The sequence below is a fragment of the Anabrus simplex genome, chromosome X (assembly GCF_040414725.1).
Source record: "Anabrus simplex isolate iqAnaSimp1 chromosome X, ASM4041472v1, whole genome shotgun sequence".
Lineage (NCBI taxonomy): Eukaryota > Metazoa > Arthropoda > Insecta > Orthoptera > Tettigoniidae > Anabrus > Anabrus simplex.
The window spans coordinates 39,081,671-39,108,010 of record NC_090279.1 but is presented as its reverse complement, the minus strand read 5'-3'; positions in this window follow the sequence as shown (position 1 = coordinate 39,108,010).

The following is a 26,340-nucleotide window of genomic DNA, read 5'->3' as shown; positions in this document are numbered from 1 at the left end:
CTTGAAAAACCCTGTCAACTTTCAGGCCCAGCTCTTTCCACAAAGGCTCGTGGATAATGGATTTTCGATCTTTGACATCTTGATTTAGTTCATCCGTGGTGTTCCGTAAACTACCTTTAAACAACAAATTTCAATGTAAAGAAATACAACCGGGCGAGTTGGCCGTGCGCGTAGAGGCGTGCGGCTGTGAGCTTGCATCCGGGAGATAGTAGGTTCGAATCCCACTATCGGCAGCCCTGAAGATGGTTTTCCGTGGTTTCCCATTTTCACACCAGGCAAATGCTGGGGCTGTACCTTAATTAAGGCCACGGCCGCTTCCTTCCAACTCCTAGGCCTTTCCTATCCCATCGTCGCCGTAAGACCTATCTGTGTCGGTGCGACGTAAAGCCCCTAGCAAAAAAAAAAAAGAAATACAGTCAGATCCATGGTATTCTTTTAAAAGTTTACAGTTTAAATTACCTTTCTTCAATTCCAGTTTGTAAGCTATGTGGAGAATGCGTTCCAAAAACTTGATCCCTGCGTGTAGATATTAAACTCCATATTTTAGGTCTTCCTCCCTAATGTAGCAACTGGAATTTAATTGCAGATCATTCATTTAAGATGGTAAGTATCCGCAGAAATAGCAGGTGGCACTCCCATTATTTGTCAGTGTTGAAATAAACTTTGTGTCTAACATGGTCTACAATTTGCAAGAAGTGACAGTTGATTTTTGGTGGAAAATCATTATTATAGTGTATAATGTCGATTAAATCAATCAGTAACTCATGACTACCTATAACTTCGGTTTCCGCCTCTGAAAACGCCGTAAAGTCGGAGTACAGTGATGTCTAAAATATGGAGAAGTTAACTGATTGGTACGGTATTTTTAGTGCGTGCAGAAGGACTTATCCTTGAGAATTTACTCAACAAATACCCTCCAAGAAGGGGTTCTTCAATATCCTGGTTGGTCCCAATAAGACATAAGTGTTTAATTTTTTCTAAGTTTTTAAAATTGTCATGTTTGTGCTTTATTCCCCGCCACTCACGCACTCCAAGCAAGTTATATAGGGCAGATATGAAGTACCTGGGGTGTCTAGAGTAAGTTCCCAAACTTATTTCAGCGATTTCTTGACTTCGATTTTATCGACTTTTGCCAGATAGAATCGGTGTTTAGACCACTGTGCACCAGAACGACCGAGTGATAATCTCTAAATACAAAAATAGTGTTAATAACGTTATAGGATAAGAAACTCTAGTCACACTATACCGAATTGAATGGGAGTAAACAGAGGGTAATCACTCTTGTCCCCTTACATTACATATTTCCCAGTAGGGAATAAAACAGGGTTCTTAGACTGACGAAAATTTTACATTTTAATCACCGGGTTTAGAAATGTACACGAAATAAATCTGCCGTAACTATCACATGCTAAAAAATTCTGCCATTACCTTTAGCTGCTGGGCCTTCCGAACGCCGATCTGCGACCTCTGCCACTTTAGTATACGCCGCACACAATAAACTGGAGCCATGACAATGATAATACGGCCTTAAAGCGCCCAGCATTTATAGTATCTCGAGGGGAAGTTCCAGAACTCTTTACAGATAGTATGGATGCTTGTACCCACCCCCAATTTTAATTGGTTAGAGAAAATATTCAAAAATTTATAGTTGGTTGATATATACAGGCGATTGAGGGGGACAGAAGTGGTGACAACCTTGACACAAAAACAAAACAATCTTTAAAACTAAGGTTTTCCACCTCTGAAAATTAACTTTCCGTTAAGAATTAAATGTCCTTATCCCCCCAGAGGGGGCACTTAGGCTGATGGTAGAGGCATCTAATAGTTGAAAATCCAAGTGTCTTGCATAACATTATTTCAAGTTCAATTTCATAGATGGCCTTATAGAAGGCACGCAGTTTAACTGGACGGAGAAGGTGAATCCCAGTACAATTATTACTCTTAATGTGTGTATGATTACCTCAGTGGCTTTGCTGATGGCTTCCCACCTGGAAAAGCTGAGGATCGAATCCTCGTCGATACTGGGTTGGGACTTCATCTAAATTATAACGCGCCATAGAGCCCTGAACCCCCGGCCTTAGTGGCCACAGCAGCCTTAGTTAAGTTAAGCTGAAGAAATTACTTATTGTCCGTAATGTTGGAGTCTGAATCATTTACTCAATAGGATACTTCTTCTTTTCTTCTTCTCCTTCTCTTCTTCTTCTTCAAGTTCTTGTTTCCTGTCCGTCTTTGTGCCCATAACGGACACTTCTGTGTTGGCACTTCCGATCCTCAGAGAGCAGGTAGGCAGGCAAAACGGAAGAACAGACAAGTGGGCAAATGTCTTAAGCTCAAGGACAACGATGGCTAAGAGTTATCCTTAGGGATTGGCCCCACGAGATGTTGGCTTGAATGACTGCAGGAAGATCAGCAGAGGGAAGATGGTGATCAGGGAAGTGTTACAGAGGTTGGGTGGGGCACGAGGAAGCAGAAACGTAAAGTAGTGGATAGGAGGAAGGTAAGGCACGAAGAAGTGACAGGGAGAGGAGGGGATCTAAACATTGCGAGGTTGAGGCTCTGGTGAGGCTCGTGGAGGAAAGGGAACCAGAGTGGAGTATTAAGGCAGGTGTTGAGGAAAATAGAATTGCGGGAGGGGGATAAGAAGACGGTGGTAGATTTCAACGTAAGGCAAGCAGGAGCTTTGTGGGATCTGGTTGCTGCAGAGCGGAGAAATTTTGAGGAAGCGGAGATAGTTATCATTGGGATATTGTGCAGGAGGGATAATGAATGGAGTATGATTGCGGATATAAATGAGACTGCGGAATGGGTATGCGAAGAATGGAAGGTGAGTAGGTAGGTGACGGGGATTTGCGCTTAGATGGCCTTTCCTTGAACCACAATGTTAGACCTACGTATAAATTAATGGGGTTTGTTCAGGAGAGTTAAAGAGAGGCGCGTTTAGGGAAAGACGGTGGACTAGGGAGCGGTAATCAGAAGCGGATCCAGGATTCCATGAAGGGGAGTGGAACATATTTTTGAAATATGTACGACAGCGGAAAAAATGAGTTTACATTGTGAAGTAAAGGGACAATGGAGAACCGCACTAACATTTACAATTTCATACATTTACAAGAAAATTAAATATTTAGGGTTATGAATGTTACAGGACTATCAATATTCCACAGAGAAATTACTGTTAAATATTTTCATAGATAAATAATACGAAGAAAAACGCTTCCAGCAATTAGCGAGTTCTTAATATATTTTATAATTAGATTACTGTAAACGAGGAGGGTGTTCTAAACATGCAAAGTCATTCAAGCAATCTCTAGCAACTACGTATTTCCATATTTGAGTCATGTGTGCAGTTTATTATGAATTAATTACAATAATAATAATAATAACGATAATAATTCCAGGATTTTCCGTGATCCGGAGAGTGAAGCAAACGTGAGGGCTAAATGTCTGGAAAAATCAAGAACCGAAGTCTAAATTTTGAAAAGTATGTTTACAGTTTTTTCTTTCCTTTACTGCGAGAAACCAACAAGAAGGGCAATGGTAGAAAATTAACAAGAGATAATGAACGGACAAGTTTAGAAGCTTAGTTAATTCGCATCCAAGGGAGAAAGGAATTCCATTTCACACAAGACTTTCATTCTTTGGCATAAATAGTGAGACAATAGACTTTAAAAATAAAGTGCCCCATCAGAGGTGTTATAGAAGCTTACTTTGTTCAAAAAGGAAGACGCGGAGGTTTCTAGAACGAAGTAACCAAGTAAAGAATCGAACACTCAAATTCTAAGTTATATATCAGATGGGTCCCGTACCCTGAACCACAATTCACAATTAATATTTTACAGTGTCGTAATGGGCCTCCAATTCACATGAGGTTAATGATTTCACGTCAGAACACTTCTAGTTACATCTAGCAGAATTCTGCTCTTTAATGCTGAGGAGCCAGAAAATCAGCAGCCACATGGCCAAGAAAAGCCGAGAACCAAAATGAAATGGAGGCACTCCTAGTACAACACCCGGTCACACTAAGAAAAAGAAAATACGAGTCCGCAAAAGAAGGGAAGAACATTTAGAATTTGAAAACTCAGTAACCAGACAATGAAGTGGATAAGGGAAACGAGGTTATGCACTCGTGCGTCCCTTGTAGGAGTTTTACATTAAGTCCGTAGAAATCTTAAGTTCCAACACATATGGGAGAAACCATACATTTAAATTTGAGACAACGCAGATCGACCTAACGTTTACATGCTAAAGGGGAAAGCTAGAATCTCCATTTTGCCATAAGTAGATGAAGTGCGCGTAGTTAGATTATTGTTCTGCTTTACCGTACGCCAATTTTACGCGTTGACAACCCGAGGTGATCTCCTCAATTAACGTAGCACTCTGAAAGTTCCAGATGAAGACTGACACTTTGAGGTTCAAACTCACAGCTGTGTAAACGGGGCTAGAAAATGACGTAATTAAACAGTCTGGTTAGTGGAACGTGACATCATAAGGCAGTTAGCAGATTGGTTGATAAACTCAACAACATCTTAGGGTGATCATGTTCATTACCGTTCAATCCACTAGGTGGCACTTAGAAACAAGAGTGGCGACATCTTGTGAACATACACTAAACTTTGTTAACATGGCAGGGTTCAACCAGACTTCGTTAGATTAAACTTCTGACAGCTGATGAGCGGCAATTCAAACTCAGGAAAGTGTCGCACTACTGGCACAATAATAATATTAATAATAATAATTCAATACATTGGTCTTCATACATGACACCTGACTAACTTCATTAATTATTTTGCTCATCACTGACTAACGGCTTAGTGGCAATTGAAAAGTTATTTACTAGTGAACTTAGCCCCTGTTTAATACTTGTTTCACTCCAATAATCTGAACATCATTTGAGATGGTTGAAATGTTAGCTATTTCAACTCGAATGCTAGGAGCCTTGTCCGTATTCCATCATCTGCAGATCCTTTCTCTTTTTTCAAAAGCAATCATTCCTGCGCCACTTGAAGAATCCTTAACTTCAAAATTTTGACATGTTTTATCTTGTGCTTCATGTTTTGTTTTTTCAAAATACTATTAAATTGAAATACTAGAAAAATATACGTTTGCTGCTGATCGCAAGGAAATGAGTAAACTTTATGTTTATATTTGTGAGATAAACCTACTTTTGAAACACATTAACTGTGAATGGTGTAAGTTGTTGTGGAGCACTGTACCCGTGCGGTCGCTAAGGTAATCATGCAGCCTGTCATTGCCTATTGCTGTCAACAGCCAGGACAGGTCAGGCAGTTAAAATTCAAGGGATGAGTGCTCATCCCTAGCGAACTTTAGCGTCAGTCGTATATAAGGTAGTAATAAAACTGTTAGCATAGTGTTTCACATCAGTTGTAGAGTGTTGTCAGCAAGTACCCACGAGGTCATTGACAACCAACTAGTATGGGTAGGGGGTAATGACCTGAGGTCATTGACCCCCAGTTCAGAAGTAGGACTACGGTGGTTCGCGGATTTTGCGTACGAAAACATGCCTAACCTCACAGTCACCATCCTGGACGGGCCCTAACTTCACAGGGCCCAGCTTTCCGGCCAGATGCCCTTATCCCCACACAATCGCCATCTTGGAGGGCCCTAACCTCACAGGGCCCAGCTTTAAGGCCAGATGCACTTCTCTCCTCATGGTCGCCATATTGGAGGGCCCTAACCTCGCAGGGCCCAGTTTTACGGTCAGATGCAAATCCCTCCTTACAGTCGCCACCTTGGAGAGCCCTAACTTCACGGGGCCCAGTTTTATGGCCAGATGCACTTCTCTCCTCACAGTCGTCGTCTTGGACGGGCTCTAACCTCACAGGGTCCAGTTTCACGACCAGATGCTCTTCCCTTCTCACAGTGGCCCCCCTAAAGGCTCCTAACTTCACTGGGCCCAGTTTTACGGCCAGATGCACTTCTCTCCTCACAGTCGATTTGGAGGGCCCTAACCGGACAGAGCCCAGTTTTATGACCAGATACCCTTCTCTCCTCACAGTCGTCATCTTGGAAACCTCACGGGGCCCAGTTTTATGGCCAGATGCCCTTCCCTCCTCACAGTCGCCATCATGGAGGGGACGTAACCTCACAGTGACAAGTCTTACGGCCAGATGCCCTTCCCTCCTCACAGTCGCCATCTTGGAGGGCACTAACATCACAGGGCCCAGTTTTACGGCCTGACGCCGTTCCCTCCTCACAGTCGCCATCCTGGAACGCCCTAACTTCACAGGGCCCAGTTTTACGGTCAGATTTCCTTCCCTCCTCAGAGTCGCCATCTTGAAGAGGTCTAACCTCATAGGGCCAAGTTTTGCGGCCAGATGCCCTTCCCTCATCACAGTAGTCGTCTTGGAGGTGTCCAAATTCACAGGTCCCAGTTTTACGGTCATAGCCATTCCCTCCTCATTTCACATAGTTTTACGCCTAGATACCCTTCCCCTCACAATTGCCATTTTTCTTATAGAGCCCAGTTTTACGGTAAGATGCACCTCCCTCCTCATCTGGCCTAGTATTACGGCTAGATGGCCTTCCCCCTTACATATGCAATTTTGCTTACAGGGCCCATTTTTACGGCCAGATGCCCTTCCTACTTCAGGATTTGCGCACGAGAGCAAGCCTAACCTCACAGTCGCAATTTTGGAGGGACAGGGCCCAATTTTAGGGTCAGTGCCCTCCCCCTTCACAGACGCGATTTTTGAGGGCATATCCGGCCTGCTCATCTGTCGTAGTTTTACGGTTAGATGCCCTCCCCTCCTCACAGACATCATTTTGCTTACAGGGCCCAGTTATACGGTTAGATGCCCTTCCCTCCTCACAGACGCCATTTTTCATACAGGGCCCAGTTATACGGTCCCCTGACGTCAGAGAGCGTTATCACCAAGCAAATGTGGCGGCTGTATCTCTCAGCCTTTTGTCATTTTCGATATTCTATAAAAGGTTCCATAAAAGCCATCATTACCTTTAGAAGGAATTAATGATCATGTTATAACTGCATTTAGCTTAAGTGCAGAAAGTGTAGATAGCAAAGAAGGTATATTATCTTTTAACACATCATAGCATGATATTTAAAACCAATTTGGATCGAAAATATCCATTGAATTTTTTAATACCACTTGTTATACGTGATGAAAAACATGTATTAGTAGTTTCCCAATTAAAAACCATGGCATGGAAACTTTCTATAATTTCATAAAAAATTAAAATATGTAATATTTTAATTAATTCATATTACTTTATTATATTAAACAATTACATAACGTTAAAACTAACAATACATGTATTTTTTCTATACCACGCCATTGAAATAGTTCGTTGGTACTTTAAATCTATTTGGTAAAATCACTTTAAAATCCTGACATGTACATGAAATTCCCTCTCCAAATATTTTATATATTCTTTGAAGTGGAATAACACTAAACGCTTGTTCAACAGGAAGTCCGGAAAGTCTGCCCGTTGGTTTTCCTGCGAAACGACCGAGATTGTTAATTGCCCCCATTGTATGAATACATTTACTATTTGTACCACGAGGTATACCCGCACCGTTCATTCCAATGAAGCACCTTGAAGAATGCCATCTTCAGTATAAACTTGCAACATCTTACACAAAATGTTCGGACTTTCCTCTACACATGTCTTTACCAAGAAAAACTTATGTTATGCCCTCTAGTGTGAAGAGGAAATATTAAGACTACAAAGTAATTTGTTATTCTAAGGTTTCCTACACTGAGCTGATTTGTCTTTTTTGTGTATCACAGTTGTCAACAGTTCGATATCTTTCTTCAACTTCCAAATTGACTAATAGGGAATTGTGTATGTGTATTTTTCCACCAAACTCGTCACCATTGAGAATTTTAGGCTTCCTTTTCGCTAAAGCTCGCATTTCAAAATTTACCTGGGAGGTTAAGTTATTTGTAGCTAAACAATTGTCTTGCCCTGTAACACTGAGGGCCGATTTTATGTCCCATTCAGGTTTTGTGCTCGACATTCAGAGTATGCTGTTCATATTCAAGTTTGCTAGTAACATTAATAACCCGTTGTTGAAATGTAATTCTGTGTCATTTGCATCTATTTCGCCTACCTGAGCACCAGACTGAAAGTATTAGAGGGTGGTGTCAGACGTTTCCTGACGTATTTTCAGATACGCTTGGCGTCACTGACCTTATCGAGTACAGGATTAAACTAACTGATTCTATTCCAGTCAGGTTTCCTCCTTATAGGCTGTCCTTACCTAAAATTAAGGCTGTTATGGAAATCACTGAGCAGATTTTGAGGGATGGTATCATTCGACCATTCAAGTCAGCGTATTCATCGGGCATTTTTCTTGTACCCAAACCTCAAGTTGGTTTCAGGCCTGTAGTTGATTACAGGGCGTTGCACCGTAAGGTTTTGTTACAATCTGCACCTCTTCAGAATGTTCATTCTTTTCTTTCATGGTTTCGCAAGGCTAAGTTCTCTACCATATTAGATCTTAAACAGGCATATTATCAAATACCTCTGGCAGAAGAATCCAGACACCTGACGGCTTTCGCCAAGGATTGGAATCAGTATCAATACAACCGATTTCCTTTCGGGTTCCACACGCGTGCAGCTATGCTTACTAGACAGCTGGAGAGGGTCTTCTCCGATATCAAATTCGAATATCTGAATCATTACCTCGGTGATGTCGTCGTGTTTTCAGTGACCTCTGAAGAGCATTTAGATCATCTGACGGAAGACCTCAATCGCCTTCGGAAGGCTGGGTTGACTGTTAAATTATCTAAGGTAGCTTTTGCTAACCCTTATATGTCGTTCTCACGGGATACTGTGTCGCCCGATGGTGTTTCTCTTGGCCATTCCAGAACACAGGTATTCGTAACTTCAAGCCTTCGAAGGACATCAAGGGAATCGCTAGATTCATAGGCATAGTGAATTTCTTCAGGAAAGGTACTCCTAACTTTGCTAATAGGGCGGCACCCCTGAATTTACTTCACAAGAAAGGTGTAAAATTTGAATGGGGGCCGTCGCATCCAGCCGCTTTTAAAGACCTTAAATTAGCTCTTTGTAACGTCCCGGAAAAAGCCATGCTCGATTTCTCTAAGAAATTCATTGTCCAGTGTGATGCCTGTTCATCTTCTGTGGCTGCTGCCCTTCTTCAGGAAGCGCAACTCGGAAGGCGGCCCATCGTATATGCGTCTGGGATCTTATCGTCTCATGAAGCAAAGTATTCTATCTATGAATTAGAGGGTTTGGCAGTCTTGTTTGCCCTGGAGAAGTTCCGGCTTTATCTGGAACATGTCAAATTTGAATTAGAAACTCAAAAGCAGCCTTAAGGTGGGTTTTAGCAAGGCCACGTAGTACTGGACGTAACGTCCGTTGGGCTTTCAGGATGTCAGCTTTCCAATATGTTGTACGACACATTAGGGGAACAGAAAATGTAGTAGCTGATGGACGAAGCCGCATGTTTTCTAGTGATATTGAGCCAGTGAACAGGAGGTTAGTTCTTCTCTTTCTGTGCCCATACCTCCTAGTATTAATGCTATTTTGACGGATGACCCTACGCTGTTTCATGACACTGAGAATTATCAACGAGGAGATCCCATGCTGGCTCCGATAATGGAAACCCTTTCTACTGGGGAACATGTTGTCCCTTATATATTGAGGAACGGGGTTTTGTGTTGCCCTTCGAGGCATGATCAGAAGATGAAAGTTGTGGTTCCAACCTTTCTTGTGCCAATGATATTCATATTCTATCATGAGACTCCATCATGAATCAAAGGGGAACGGGATTAAATTAATTATTGTATGTGTAGACGGCTTCACTAGATTTTCATGGTTATTTCCCACTAAGCTCACTACCGCTCAGTCTACCATTTCTTGTCTTAATACTATCTTTGCTTCTTTTGGTCCCTGTCAAAATATAGTTTCTGATAATGCAAAGGCTTTCACACCTAATTTATTTCGGAAATTCTGATTCAATCTGTCCATATCCCATGTAGCAACTACCACTTATTACCCTCAACCACCTGTGGCTGATGGGATCAATCATAATCTTCGATCTGCGTTGATCGCTTTTCATCATGAAGATTATTCCAAGTGGGATACTTCTCTGCATTGGTTATGTTTTGCTTTAAATTCGGCTGTTCATGAGTCCCACAAGTTCACTCCCGCCTCTCTCGTTTAAATTTTTTCCCAACACGCCGCTGTCTAATCTTTGGTCACTCAATGACAGATTACCAGAGACAATAGGTCCTGATAATATGAGGGACCTATGGAAGAAGGCTGACAGTAATCTGAAGGCGTCTCATGAAAAAGTTAGGGAGAGAGATATACATATCGTGGACGGGGGTCCACCAATTTAAAGGTTGGAGATCAAGTTAAGGTTAAGAATTTCGTACCTGCAGAAAAACTTGCCCCCAGATTTCATGGGCCATGTATTTATTAGACTTCATAACTCCTGTCACTCTTATGGTCAGCAACCCAGCCACTGAGAGGATATCTAGAGCCCACTTTCGCAGATTAAATCCGGTATAATATTTTGTTTTGCAGTATAGGCCACTAAGTCATGGCAGTAAGAAAACAGTTATATTTCTTCCTTGTCAGTTCTGTAACAATTTTCTTCTACCCCTCACATATCCACCTAAGAGCAGTATCTTGTGCATATACTTAATCCTGTACAACCTTCCCCTCTAGTTAGGTTTATTTTATCCCATTTCCCGCCTGTAAGCCCAAGCCTGCTAGTCACACTTGTAGCGCGCCTTATCTGAAACTGCAACTCAGAAAAATACACAACTCTCGCTCACCACAAAAACAATTTTTGACGCCAAATAAATGAGAGTTTCAGTGTCCTCTCTTCCATCTGAGGCCGTGTCTCAACATCTGGCGAGGGATGCTGGCGTGGGGTAAGGGCCCACTCTGCTCTGGACCAGTCTCCTGTATAACGGCGTACTGGAACACTATCCTTTCTGGCGAGGGCTGTGGTGAAGTAACTCAACCGCCTACCTATCTTGGAGCAGTATCACTATATCTGGTCTGTGGCGACCATCATCATGGCTACTCCTCTCAAGGTAGCGAGAGAGATGAATCTGAGGGTAATTGGGGATCCGGGTGACCCCACCATGCTAACGGCTGCGGCGGCTGCTCTTGTCGTCAAAACTTGAACTGTATATCTTGTACTGGTAGGGCTGAAAGAATACTTCAAGATTTGTTTTCATCGTAATTTCTTAAAAGTGAACTTTTCAAGAAAATGTCTGTCTGTAAAATACAACTTGATATTTTTTCTTCTAACAACCAAAATGTCAAACTCAAACTTTGAGGAGAGACTTTAAGGGAGGGAAGGTCTATACCGCGAGGTACGCCCGCCTCGTTAATTCAAATGAAGCGCATTGAAGAATGCCATTTGATATATCAATGTCGAACTACTAGCGCAAGTAGTTTGGACTTTTCTCTACGGATGTCTCTGCCAAAACACTATTGTTATGCCCTCTGGTGTAAAGAGGAACTATTCAAATCCTAAAGTAATTTTATTTTGAGGTTTCCTAAACTGGGTTGATTATGCTTTGTTTTTGGTGTATGACAGTTTGCAACACTTCTATCTCTGTGCACTAAATTCAGATGTCGACCAACATAACATTTTGCATATTTTCTTCTTAGTCAATAGGATCCATCTTGTACCTTTTTGATTATCCAATAAAATTTGGAGGTGTGTAGAGCCTTAGCCCAGAGCTCCCTAGAACCTTCATCTCGGGTATAAAATCTGGTACCTTTTCGAGCTACCTTGTCTTATTGATCGTCCAGTCTACTGAGTGTGTGTTAATAGAGGAGGCGGGGGCGTCTGGCCCTTCATCGAGTATTCCAGCAGATTAAGGTAATGGCAGCCCTTTAATAACTATGTGACAGCCTATGAAAGCCAACTGGAGGGAAGGGTTTCCTATCTTTAATAATGTAATATTAAATTTCCAATCTTCTGGAATGTAAATTTCTACTTCTAATGTAAATTTTAAACGAGCCGAAAAGCACTTAGTTAAAATTCGGGACTAGAGAGAGTGACACCTCTTGAGTTCTCTATCAACTTGACTTAGAGGTGACTATGACTTTATAACCTTTTTCTGTCTGTAGCTTTCGTAACTTACATTTTCTCCATCTATTCAGCTCAGTATCCTAGGCTTAGCCTAAATAGGGTTTTAAAAGTTTTAGTGCAAATTTCAAGGAGTGCAAGTGTCCGTCTCCGCATCATTTTGATTTTTGGGCCAGTAACTTTGATCTGTGTGTCTTCTCCCACCAAGTTCCGGTAGAATGGATATTCTATACTTCTGTAAAATAGATTATTTATGTTAAGATGTTAGACTGTTGAGTGTTTAAGACAGTGAATACGGTTTGAATTGTAAAACGTAGGTTGCGCCTCGAGAGACCTGGAAAGTGTTAATTTTATTGAGCAAAGATGCTCTGGTTGTAAATGTAAAAGTTGAAGGTTGCCCTGACAAGGCAGTAAGGGTATAAGGTTTGCAGCACAGCCTCCTAGATATATTCATAGAGCATAGATGCTCTTTCTATTCTTGTAGAGGTGTTAGTGTAAATTTTGAATGGTGCCGTTGTAGAGCAAAAGGTGCTCTCGGAAGGTTGCACGTTATGAGTACTGTGTAAATGATATTGGGAGACCTGTCTCCTTGACCACTGAGTGGGTTTAGCAATAGGGCTCAAGTAACATTCGTGAAATTGGTAGCTTTAAGCTGGTATTGTTAATTAGCAATTTTGGTTGATTTCCTGATTTCTCCTATCTTGTATCTAAGCTAGTTCTGTACCTGACATCCTGTTCTGTTGCTAAGTGACTTGTTTTGTTAAAACAAAGCATAAAACAGCCTAAAAATTGATATAACTCTAATTTTAAAGCTTTTTATTAATCTTTTGATTGTCATAGGTAGGCCTATTCATCCCCTACCTTCTTTCCCCTCTGTCCACCACGGTATCCCCGTAACAGAAATAAATGATGAAAAATGTACATTTTCTGTGATGCCCCTCACTTGATTCAATCACTGAAAACAATTTAAAGAAGTATGATTTAAATGTAGGAGGGAAAATTTCTAGTTAGTCTCATACTGAAGAATTTTTTTACGAAGATTTAACCATTGTTCCTAGACTAGCCCCAAAATTAATAAAACAATGTATTTCACTTCCCCCTATTCACCAATGAGGGTGTGTTTGGCTGTTCGGACTGTGACTCATTCTGTTGCTTGTGGCATAAAGGTACATGTTCTATTTAATTCACTATCACATTCTGCAGCTATCAGAGCTGATAATTGAAATATGTGACATACTATTTGACATCTTGAATTCATCAAAATGTAGTATCACAGGCCCTAAGCAGTATAGAAAACACCTTTGCAGTAACTGTAATCATTTAGAAAAGAATGGTAGAAATTGAAAATGTCTAAGGCAGATCATTGTGTTAAACAGAGGTGGTAGCAGTAAACTCAACCCAATATGTATTCAAGGTTGGATAGATAATATCACTGCTCTTAAGATTTTGTGATCATAAGTGATAGAGCAATGGATTTTCAATTTCTCTTCACTAGAAGACTGACACAAGGTTGTCTGGAAAATTCATTTGCCATTGTCAGATATAAAGAGGGCAATAATATAGCTCCAGATGCATCTAAACTTTGCAGTGCATAAAGACTGTTAGTTAAATAACTTACTATCCCCATCACAAGATAGCAATTGTGAGGCTGATACTGCAGTATTCCTAAACAAATACAATTATTTGAAAATGAGTTACGCTGTGAATGAAAGGTTAAATATTGGTGATAAGAGACCTAATTGTAATGAAAAAATGAGATCATCGACGGTAATGTGCAAACTACACAGGCAAATGCAGACAATTATGTTATTGGTTGGGAAATCACAAGACTGTCACACAATGAGTGTAGGAATGTTTTGATGTCCCTTGAACTTGATTCCCATGACCCTGAAAACTTCCTCATTCTAGTGAAAAAATATGAATCAAGTAACATGATTTTCTCCAATGTATGTTCTCACATGCTCTGTTCTAAAATGTCCAGTGTTTTTCAGAATAATCTAAATAAATCTATATGTGAAACACTCAAGATGTCAAAGACAAGTTAGCGAAGACCTTAATGAATCTAATGTAATATTATATGTATATGTGTTTCACATCATTAGGTTTGTACCTGTCTGAAGCACAATAAATAAATAAATAAATAAATAAATAAATAAATAAATAAATAAACAAACAAACAAACAAACAAACAAACAAACAAACAAACAAACAAATAAATAAACAAATAAATAAATAAATAAATAAATAAATAAATAAATAAATAAATAAATAAATAAATAAATAAATGTTAGTGTAGAAGGTATGTGTGACAGTTGCTATTCCTTGTAGGCCCATAAATACTTTGCAGTCCTCAATAAAGATTTTTTAAATAAAAAAGATGGCTTCTACACATCTCAGCAGAGTCCGGCTCCAAGGCTAAATGGATAGCATGCTGGTCCTTGGTCACAGGGGTCCTGGGTTCGATTCCCGGCAGCGCCGGGAATTTTAACCATTATTGGTTAATTTCTCTGACACGGGGGCTGGATGTATGTGTCGTCTTCATCATCATTTCATCCTCATCACGACGCGCAGGTCGCCTACGGGAGTCAAATCAAATGACTTGCACCTGGCGAGCCAAACTTGTCCTCGGACACTCCCGGCACTAAAGGCAATGCGCCATTTTTTACTCAGCAGAAAAAGAAAAATGGCAAATTACAGAAAGTAGCACATATGTAATTTCACGTTCAAGTGCATTGAGATGTACATAATATAGTATATATATATACAATTACGGTATATGCATGATTGTCAGTATATATGTGTAGTTGTAGTTGTATGCAAATTGTTACAGAAGTTTGTCATGACTAAACTTCAATTTGTGGAAAATAGCATGTGTACAGTAAGATAATATACTTTTGAATGTATATGACATGTGAAATTGTAGACAGTAAGCTATCTCATGAAAAATCCAGTAGTTTTGGTCTAGATGTAGCCATAAAATTGATGTTACTTTTCATGCCTTAGGGTATTTCGTGACTAATAAAATGTTATAACGCAGATCAAACATTTTGTACTTGAAAAGCTATTCCATGATTCGTTTAAAACTTAAAACTTGAAACCAATACAATACAATTCCGGGACCTCTGGTTCAGGCAATATGTCATAGTAGCCACAAGGAGCAGTCGACAGCTGTACGTTTTCACACTGCGAGCCGCTAGATTGTGGTAGTGGCGCTGCCTCGTCGGAAAGCTATGCACTTTCCAGAGTGTTTTTGCTATTATCTTTATAACCTACTTGGTATGGCCATGTAATGCGTACAGAGGGCACTTCACATCACACCGTCTGAAAACAGGCCACGTGGTCGGTCCTAGAAACACTGGCTTGATCACCTTCAAGAAGACATGAGGGATGTTCATCTTGTTTCAAATGATGCTCTTATAGAACCAAGTGAAGATTGGCTTGCGAAAAACAGCAGAATCTGCTCCATTGTGGGTCAAGCGCTAGGACGATGATGATGGAATCCGTAGAACATGTATTACTTGCCTATGAAGTGATCGGTAACAGTCAGGATAACAATAGGTACAGTAAACTGTACTCTGGTCCGACATCAGTACCGTTAACACGTAGTAATACGAGCTTGTGTCATGAGCACGAATATCTTACTTATAGAGTTGGCAAGTAATTGAATTACTTGTAACGACTACTTTCTTAGTAACTTTTACTCGTAATTTACTACTGAAAATAAAATTGTAGTCGATACATTGTAGTAATCGATATACATCGCATCGAGAGCTTGGTAACTTTGGAGCCCCAGCACACGTTCATTTACTCACAGCTTGTTGATATTTAGGTAATCTTGAGACGGTGGTCGTGATTATTGTTCTAAGAGGAAGTATAACTGGGCAACCATCCTATATTAACACTAATCAGAGGGAAAATGGAGAAGTGAAGGTATCGGCAAAAGAGAGGGAGGACCCCCTAGGACCCGAGCACCTCTAACCGTGGAGGAGCCAGACTCAGCTAGCGGAACCGTGGTCACCAAACGACACTCCCCAGTGACAGTGACCAAAAAACCATGCGGCACTACAGCCCTTGAAGGGCCTTGGCCTACCGCGCGACCGCTGCTCAGCCCGATGGCCTGCAGATTACGAGGTGTCGTGTGGTCAGCACGACGAATCCTCTCGGCCGTTATTCTCGGCCGTTATTCTTGGCTTTGTAGACCGGGGCCGCTATCTCACCTTCGGATAGCTCATCAATTCTAATCACGTAGGCTGAGTGGACATCGAACCAGCCCTCAGGTCCAGTTCAAAAACCCTGACCTTGCCGGGAATCGAACCCGGGCTCTCCGGGTAAGAGGCAGGCATGCTACCCCTACACCACAGGGCCGGCTAAGGCATTTCCACTCCCCTATTTTAATAAGTTACCCTAAAACCTCGAAAGTGACATTCTAATTTTGCTCGGGAGCTAACATTTTGAATGTCTGTTTAGTCTCACGCAGCGATGATAGCCACTTAATGTCCTTGTACTAAAAGGTACAAAACAGACTAATGCATTTCCTTCTGGCATACCCATGTAAAAAACTCAGTGGTTCTATGATGACTCGCGTCCTACGATTATTGTAGCTTTACTGATTACATTCAGAAATTAATTTCTGGTCGGGTAATTAATTGAGCCCAATCACTTTTATTTTTCACTTCTCCCGTCACAGCTTAGTTACAGCATAACTAAAATGTTTCCACAGAGCGAGTGACCACATCACTGTCGGGAAAAAATGGGATCGAACCCCACCTCAGCACACTTCAATATTGATTTCTGTGGCTTCCGAATTCCACACCAGGCAAACTAAGGCCAGTTTAACTTCCTTCCCTACCTCATTGTCACCGTAAGACCTGTTCATGTCGGTTTGAGAAAATACTGGATGAACATCTAGTAGTGAACCTGCCACCTGGTGACTGCCCTAAATGCAGATCAGTGGCGACTGACTGAAGGTTGCACCCTCCCTTGCCAATACCAAGGTTATTCCTAAATGCATCAAGGAATCAAATGAGGTACTTCGTGTGGGGAGATTCGCAAAGGATTTGATGGAAGTAAGAGTTAGAATGTTTAGATTGAAGTGCATAATATCGCACAGTGCAACTAGGGTCCCCCTCAAGTTTCTCGATGATGCTGATGATGATGCTTGTTGTTTAAAGGGGCCTAACATCGATGGTCATCGGCCCCACTCAAGTTTCTTATGGGAACAATAGTTTCTTTGTAGCGACAGGCCTCTTATGTCATTGGCCGTTCTCACCCTGTGCATAGCTCAGTATGACAGCCGTCAGCTCCCTCCTTTCAACCTGTGTTATTTTCAAACCCATTCTGCAATTTCAATGAAACCACGGCAGCATTACATTTAGCTCGGGTTCGATTCCAGGTACGTGGTTAAAAAGGTATATGCATCTCCACTGGAACTGCGCCTGAAATTAGCTGCACTACTTCACAGTAAGGACGCGAGTTTACTGTACCAACGGCTTTTCAAACCAAATATGCACTGCAAAAGATATTTTTGTCATCATAAGTTAATTGAAATCATTAATTATTATATCAAGCACTGGGGCAAGTGGATCATTAGTCTGCCTTATTCTCCGCTGACACAGCCACTTGCATCGACTCTCACTTTCACCCTTGTTTAAAAGGTAATTCAAATACTTCTGTAGAGATCAATGCAGGAACTACTGAAAGCATAAATGTAGTGGTGAGGATGGAAAACATGAAAATTATAAGATGACTGAAGTGCTTGTCGCCTGTGTGATGGGAAATGTACGTACAATATTTCGTTTCCCATCTGTGCCACATCTGAACGCCACCTACCTATCTGAGATCATGCTACATATTTCCTTGCCAGTGTCTTCAACGAAAACGTTCCTCGAGGTCACTTACCTGGATGATTTATGGTGCTCACTATCCACACTGTCTTCTGCCTGTAGAGCGGCTTCAACCACTTAATTGGACGATACTGAGCAAGTATATTACTCTACTCAACTCCCACTTTGAGAGCGACATATGGTCTGCACCCCTCGGGAACAAAGGAGGCAGAGAGCTGCTAATTTAATCACAAGGAAGTTGGGGCTGGGGCCAGCACTAATTTGCATTTAACAGTTTTATTACCTTGAAACAATTTATTTGCATTGGTACAAACCGTAGCGCAGAATACCATTCGCTTCCAGGCAACGACACAACAGAGAGTTCTTTGTTACAGGCAGGATCCCTGACTGTTGTAGTACTGAACCTCCTCACCTCCAAGGCGCAGGTAAGGATCGTACTACCGAAAGACGGAGACATACTAGATTAGTGTTGTGTGTCCAAGTAACTTACATGTTCAGTGAGCACTGCTCTAGGAAGCCCACCTCATGGTGCCTTCCCCCCTCCGTTTGGCAAGGGTCAGAGTTGTGCAACTATTAGTCTTATCATTGAGTCTAGTGGGGTGTAGTCTGGTGAGGTACTTCGCTACTTCAAAGTGACCTCCACGTGCAGCCCAGTGTAATGGTGTGTAACCGACACTAGTCTTAACATTGAGACTAGTGGGGTCTAGTGTGGTGAGGTACATCATTACTTCAAGCTGACCTTCACATGGAGCCATATGTAGTGTAGTGTAACCACTACTAGTCTTAACATTGAGACTAGTGGGGTCTAGTGCGGTGAGATACTTCGTTACTTCAAGGTGATCTCCCTGAGAAGCCAGATATAATGGAATGTAACCATCAAAAGTCTTAATAATGAGACTAGAGGTGTCTACTGCGTTGGGGTACTCCATTACTTCAAGGTGACCTCCCTGAGAAGCCATCTGTAGTGGAGTGTAACCATAAATAATCTTTGTATTGAAACTAGTGGGGTCTTCTGTGGTAAAGTACTCCATTACTCCAAAGTGACCTTCACGTGCAGCCACATGCAGTGTAGTGTTTCCACCACTAGTCTTAAAATTGAGGCTAGTGGGGTCTTGTGTGGTGAGGTACCTCACTATATCGAGGTGACCCCACTGAGCACCTCCTCCACCAGGTACATCACCACCTCCAATTGGCCCTCTATGGCTGACAAGGTCAGTGCAGACACTCCTTGTCTGTGGGTACCAATGTTCACATCAATGTCACTCCTTAAAAAGGAGAGATAGTCCACTCGACCTCGATTTTCTCCTTTCCTACCAGAGCCTCTACAACATGCAGCTGTCCCCTTCTGCAGCATGGTTCAAATCAGTGCGCTTCACATTGATATATCCCTGATCAGCGGCCTAATATAGAATTTGCTGAAGGATTTCGTGACCTGGTTCGTACTGGACGAGCAGTGTCCGCCACCGTGTACCTTGCTCTCTGTTCCGCCACTCCCTCTCTCTCTGGAGAGCAAGTTTCTCTCTTACCTCGCCGGCTAGCTCTCTCTTCTCAACAACCGTATCTCCGTCCTTACATGCTCTTTCCATTTCCTCCTTTCTCTTCTTACATGCTCTCCCCACCTCCTCTTCTCTGTCCTTACGTGCTTCCTCCACATTCTTTGCTTTCTTCTCAAATGCCTCAACCCTATCTTCTATCACCATCTCCCTCGTTTTCAGCACTTCTTCCCATAAACTCGGGCTGTTCTCTGTCTCCTTAAGGGTTCTCACCAATTCTTCTACCACTCTGGTGTCTTCTTTCAGCTGCAATTCCCTAATCTCCACATGTTACGCCAGTGATCCGCAGAGTGCCGCACACAGTTCGCACCGAGGATGGAACACACATTAACACCACAACTTAACAAAGAGTCCTCCTTAGAGCTGGTTTACTTGGGATCATTTTAAATGAAACTGGCCACCATGAGAATTACCTGAAGGGAAATTGATTCAGTTACGAAGTGCTGCAGACATGGCAACCCTGTTATAATATTCTAGAAACTTACTTCGTCAGCTGAGTGGCACTGTAGCCAGGTTGCCAACAAAAAAAGAAAGAAAGAAAAATTGCACGCTAAAAGGATGATTTAAACATTGAATTTATTTTGTAATGTAGAGCCCCACCTGCCACCCGTTTTATATTAAACTACCTGTATTTCTCAATGTTGACGGTTGAATGTTTACTTCTAGGATTGTTACGACCTGTCAATTATCTATGATGTGAATTTTAGGAGCTTTCTTTACTGTGAGAGTAATTGATATTTTCACTTTTTAATTTTAGTTTTAAAGTTATTAAATTTTTAATTTAAAAATTATATTATTCTCTTATAGGTTTTTTGGCAGCTCAGTTAGTCTAGGGAATAGTTTATCCTTTGAAATTAATAGCAACCCTCGATTCCCTATTCGAAGAAATTTAAACAGCTATAATTAATGCCAGACTCAGCCTGAGGTCCTCTAGCCGCTAATACCACGCTGAGAAGCTAAGAGCCCATAACACCCCTTTTTAGTCGTTTCTTACAGCAGTGTTCCATCACCATCCTACCTATGTTACATCACTCCACCGAGAGTAACAAGTTAGGAAGGACACCCGGTTGGGAGGATAGAACCTCGAATTAGGGTAATACGTGAAAAAAGCCCTAGCACGGCCTCCGCCGGGTTAGTGCAATAAGAGCCCATGTACACGCGTGCTTCTACTTACTTGCTCACTTTTATCTATCCTATCCGACCTTCCTCGGTCAACTCTTGTTATTTTCCGACCCTCACTCTATTAGGTTTACGAGGGCTAAGGAGTCTTTAATTTTCACGCCTTTTGTAGCCTTTGCTTTTCGTTGGCTGACACCTTGCGCAGTCGCTCCACTCCCCAAGACATAAGGTCGCTTTTCAACGTTACGCCAGAATGATTAAAGAATATGTATTAAGTCTAACACCATCTCTCTGGTACCATGTCAAGTCCTGGGAGGTTAACGCGTGGTCAGCGCAACGTTGGGCCTGCACGGGCATCAAACGTGAAGTGTAGGTAGAGATTTTATTCTGTATTCGACGATTCTGATAATACGCAAAATCTTGCAGAGCTGAATTCCGGCACCACATTATTTTTTACGTATTATATTGGGTATTCAGTATCTTCCTGCGTGATTGTACCTAAGTTGCGAACTTTTAGAAAAAATGAACTTTGTATTCCATGTGTCAGCAAATACACTCAAAGCTAGTGAAACATGCTGCTCAAGCATGGTTTCCAAATTATGTCTTACCAATGTTTCAATGAATAGGTATCAAACTGTTACTATATGTGTTTCCGGCTTTTATCGGTAGAGGGCAGCCCCCTCTGTCAAGTGCATTGATGATCTTGTCTCGACTAGGTCTTTAAACTATCTTCTCCTTGATATTTATTTTGTCCTGCTGATGGAGAAGAATAATTATATGGAGCCCTCACATTCAGGAGCAATGTTATTACCTTTCAAATGGAAGTATTTTAGATTTAAAACCGTGCTAAATAACTGCACGATTGACGTGTTCTGAAGATTGATATTGAGGGTAATGTACCAGTTTGAATTTGCATCTCTTGTGTATGATCATTCTTCCTTTACTTTTATTTTTATTTTGGCTGACCGAAAACTCGTCTTGATACTCGGAGACTGGATTGTATGTGTTTGTGTGCGTTGTTGATATAATCGTAGTGCAACTAAATCTGAGCCTCTGTCTATTATAATGGGCTTCTCATCGAAACGTCTTTGCCCTGGTACGTGTGTCGATCGGAAGATTTATTCTGGCCGTACACAGCGATATTTGAGGGTGATCTACGACTTGTGCCGCTGACGTTCGCGGCGAATGGAACTGTTTGGCCGCTAATGACGTTTGGTTGTGTTGCACTCTGAGAGTTGGCCGGATTTACCTACCAGCATTAGTGATCACTGTTGTCTGCCGTTAAGGCGATTTGTTCGCATGGCTGAATGAATGATTAAATGAATGAGCCGAGTATTTAGATGAAGTGTCGGTCTATTGAATTTACATTTTACTGTTCTTTATTCCCCCTTTTCTCTCGGTTGCTATCTCTTCTACTTATTTAGTGCGCGCCCCGATCTTTTTCGACCTGGACGTCGCCATGTTGATTTATTTCCTTCTTGGCCACACGCTGGCCCGTGTTTATCTGACTGATTCACTTTCCCTTCTTTTCCCGGTGTATCTTTTTCTCCTTGCCCGCTGGGGTTATCTTTTCTTGGGTCGACCCCTTTTTTGTGTGCTCCTTGGTGTGTGGGAACCTAATGAAATGAGATCGTGATATTGTTAAAAATATTGAGCCCAATTGGCTCATAGCATTGTCTTTAGAATATTATAAATTTAAATATGGCATCTAAGGGAATGAATACAGTTACGTTATAGACCGGATGTGTGGCGCCATTTCGATTGCCCTGGTTCAAAGATAAGTTCCACGTGTCAGGGTCATTGGATGATGAAATGGGAAGTACTGGAATATTCCATGAGACGTGTGACCAAGGTCACAAATTTTAAGTTGGCAACACTTTCAGGCAGCGAATAGCAGCATAGCAAGTTTTGGAATGATGGGGGTAAATTAAAGATGGATGCTGTCTAAATGACCTTTAAAAGTAATTAAATCCACCAGGGGATAAGGTGAAAACAATATTGAACTATTTTGAGAATAATAATTAAAGAAGGTATATTTGCAACATCTTGGTGAAATAAAAAAATTGCAGGCATATGTGACGAGACGTTACATCATTGTTGATGGGGTTCCCCGAGCTCCCTATCTAGGATCCGGCGTGCCTGAAGGGAACGCGTGCTGCTAAGAAGAGTCACTCTGCTGCGGAAATTTGAACGGGTCGGACGCATCGTATACGTGGTTCATGAGGAACCCTAATCTGGAGCATTCTGTAGTCCGCTAGTTGGTAGTCGATAGCATACTACGGGTAAAATAGCCTACGTTGTTAATTCAATAACGACCAAAATCTGGTAAAACTCAAGAAAGTGATTTTTACGATATTAACCGAAAATAGGATCGGAGCGAGGTCGATGCGAGGACGCTTTCCAGTGCCACGTGAAACTCGCGGAACAGAGCAGAGATAAAGTGTTTACTACAATTGTGAATAATTGTTTGTGTGTTAGAATAATTTAATGATATCTGTGTTTTTCCATATGTGTTTTAGTGTATTCAGAAGTGAAGTTGTGTAAAGTCATTTAAGTTACAAATCAAGACCATGGTGATGAAGAATGGTATTGGTTCAGGTATCGAGGCCGTTGGGATGATGGCTTAAGCACATCATGGGGCCGACCTGAAACCATGAGGCCGTGGAGCTGAGTATAGAGCGTCGCCGAGTCGATAAGTACCCTGATTCATTATATCTGGCATGTGCATGATTAGCTGTTAATGTGTAAATAAATTAATGCATGATTATTCGTTTATTTTCTTTTTAGTACTGTAGCAAGGATAGTCAGATTTTTAGGTAATTTATACTGATGCCTAGGGGGGAATAAATCTTGTGATATTATAGCGTGTGTTGAAATGGTCTTCGCGAGTGAGGAAATAATGTGTGTAAATAATGATTTTCTATTACGTGTGTGAAATAATTCTCTTAGTGCGCGATCTTCTAAAAATTACTAGCATGTGTGTGTGTGTGTGTAAATATTTAATGAGTTAGGAGGCATCAGTAAGATATTAGTCAGAGGGAGTAGATAGTTTAATTGGCATGTCGCATGAAAAGTTCGTCAAGAAATTTTTCACTGACCCAAGATTCGAACCTGGACTTTCTGGCACATTACAGTGGGATTTTGGAAAATATATGTCATCAGTCAGTAACGTGTACCGTTAATCAATGAGTAAAATTTGTGCTGTAGGAAATAATGTCATCCTAAAATTTTTCCGAGATATAGTTAGCTAGTGTTGGAGTAGGGACCTCTAAAACACAAAATGCCAACCGCAAGAGTCGAACCAATGATTGTGTAGCGCCATACATATGACCGGCATAATGATATACGTGTTCCTGATAATGGGATGAGAAATGTAGAATGATACGTGAAATATGAAATGAATAAAACATACTGAGAGTGTTATATATAATTAGTAACTGTTCGCACAGACGCATGATATTGTGGAGGAACATATGGCTTCATTTAGAGTAGAGAGAGAAGGAATTTAAGTGGGTGCTGGCAAGTTAAAATGCCGTGTTGACGAAATGAGTTGGGGCGTGAGATAAGGCTACAGACCGAGTCGGCGCGTTGTGCATTAGAGGGAGCCTTGTAACGTTGGCAGGGATCTTATAAGTAACAAAATATCGCATTCTTCCGTAAGAAAAATTCTGTTTGTGGAACTCAGGACAGCACAATTAGATTAAATAATTATAGCTAGACTTCGTGACAGATCATTGCGGCGAGTACGGTGACAGGTCACTGTAATGATGCCATGTTGAGGGTCGGGGTTCGTTGCCCGACCGAGTCAGTGGATAAGGATTTCCCCTGTGACTATATGATTGAATTATGTTGTGTTTGTTATATTATATGTTCTTCAGTGTCTGAGCAATGCAAATTCTGTTTTGCAGTTGCAATATATTTTTTTTGATGTTGAATTCAGTTCATGTGGTTGTATGTACTTGCGACAATGAGGTTCTAACCCTTGTCTGTAAATTCAGTGTAGGTTAAGGTGCATTATCATTGTAGTGTAGGTCTTGCTACAGGGTAGGATATGTTTTTGTGTTAATAAACAGCTAATTAAGCATATGCGAGATATTTTTAATTTTAGATGAATCGGTGAATTAACTTAATTTAGTTATGTCAGGGTTACTATCGATTTCGTGCGTACGTTCCATATTATCGGCATTCATATGAGTGGAGGATGGTATTGAGAAAGAATAAGTAAATAGTTTCGGACTCAAATAATAATAGGGATTGTTTTATATAAATTTTTGTGATGAATAATTTTATGATATATCAAAATTTTGATTAATTTAACAAATATTACAAACGTAACTGGATAAAATTTTGATTTTAGAGATAACAAATTCTACTGACGTGATGGTCATGAATTTAGTGAAAATCAAATGAATTTAATGAATTTAATTAATTCAAATGACAAGTTCATGGATTACACGGCGGATGTTGTGCTTAATGAATTTACATAACCTCATGCATTTTTAAATGGAAGGCTATAATCAAGTAGATAATTTGGTAATTAGTAATTGCAATTACAAGGTTTATAGTAGTGATGTTGTAATTTGAAGGTCGAGAGAGAGAGAGTAATTGAATTTGTTTACTCAGAGAATATGAAGAAGTCTGGTTGTATTGTAATATTTCAAAGGTCACTCTGACGAATTCACAAAAAAATGATGGTAAATTATTATAATGATTATTTGTTTATTATTGAAAATTTGAAATATGGTGATGACCAAGTGTGAGTAGAATGGAATTGAGTTAAATTTTGAGGTATTGGTGTAGAGTTGGAAATAAGATAAAGGAAATAGTGGTCAAAATTTAATAATGTCATTTGGGAGAAAATTTAAAATTTTTGAGTCATGATGTTAAAATTTATTGTCGGAGTTGACGAAGGTTACAAACAATATTTGGTCCGAAGAGTTTATTGATTTGTACAGAAATATTTTTGCTTTGCCAAAGTCTAGTTTAATAAATTTTGTGTTCGTATAAGTTCTCATTCAGATTTTATTTAATTTTTTTTCTTCTCTTTTATCCTTCCTGTATAATTAATTTAAGGTTAGTTTATAATATTCGAAGAGGTTTCTGTGGGTAGTACCCAGTCAGCGACCCTGTGATGTCTCAAGCCGGTGCCACATTTAAAAGGCAGGAAGGGTAGAGGGTAGAGTTGTCGCCCGTGACGTGGGGCACGATTGTGTGTTTACCCATTAAGTGGAACCAAGTTAATCATGGTGATGATAGAAATTTTGGAAAAAATTTTGGAAAAATCCTAAATTTCGGGTTCCACGATTTTTGTTAGATATTTTATGAGTGACATGTAAATGTAGATTATTTTGCGAAACTGAATGAGAACAGATCGTGAGTACCATTGTTATGGACTTAAGGCTCATGATAGTCACTTAATAGAAATGCCCAAAAAAGGGATTGTGTTAAATCCAAACGAGGTTAAAAATGTCTGGTTTATTCTTCAAATAAATTCAGCCAGGGGCAATAGTTAAGAATAATTGTAGATTTTCGTGGAAGGATGAGATGACCTCGGTCTCAAGTTGTGGAAAATGGCAGTAACAAATGTTATGGTGTCAGTTTACGACGATATGGGCCATTGTTTCGGTCATATCCGCCGTAATGCTGAGGGCATGTGTTTGTATACTGGCATGTACTGTATGTGAAGTACTTAAGAATTCGAAAGCCCAATGATAGTAGCGCGATATCCGGTGGTTCGATGTTAAATTTCTTTGGGGCT